Consider the following 881-nt stretch of genomic DNA (forward strand, 5'->3'; position numbering starts at 1 on the left):
TATATCTATATATATATATATATATATACATATATATATATATATTATATATATAACTGCATATATATAGTTGTACGTGTTTGCATATACATGTATGTATGTATGTATTCCTAAATTTGAAATATGATTCTATCACATATCTAGAAGATAGATGAAACATTTAAAAACAAAAAAACAAAAGAAAAATGTAAAGCGACCCCACCTATCGCCAAAATCCAAAAACAAAAATGCATACAAACCAAAACCTAGAGAAACGATAAATAGTATAAAAAAATATATTCCACTTACATGAAGTTATCACGTGATTTTTGGAGTAAAATGGCGTCGAAAATAACAAAATATTTTGACGTGTTAAATGCACTTGAAGTACATATTTTAATCAAGTTTTTAAAGGTTTTGACAAGATATTTTGTCATCTCAGCAATATTTTCGTTGTCCGCCATTACCAGTCGAGTTATATTTTGATATCAAGTAATGTTATAGCTTCATTTTAACGTTTTATAAATGTGTGATAGTTTTGATATCACCTACCTTTGTTATTTCATTATTTTGTTCCATATTTAGGAACTGCTTCGCAAAGACGGCAATTTTGAATACATACGTACACACACACACACACGTGTGTGTGTGTGTGTGTGTGTGTGTGTGTGTGTGTGTGTGTTTCTGTGTTTGTGTATATACATGCATTATATGTACGTGTGTGTGTGCGTGTATGTGCGTTTTCTAACACAAACAAACTGAAACTTGAATGGATGTAATATTTAATTTTGATAAACAGAAGATATGTAACTCAAAGACTCAATGTTTGATAAGTGGCTTGCACGATGCTGTCGGTCCTTCAGTCACGTTTATCATCTACCCGGTTGTATATATATATATAT

Source organism: Octopus bimaculoides, chromosome 17 (assembly GCF_001194135.2).
Source record: "Octopus bimaculoides isolate UCB-OBI-ISO-001 chromosome 17, ASM119413v2, whole genome shotgun sequence".
NCBI classification, from domain to species: domain Eukaryota; kingdom Metazoa; phylum Mollusca; class Cephalopoda; order Octopoda; family Octopodidae; genus Octopus; species Octopus bimaculoides.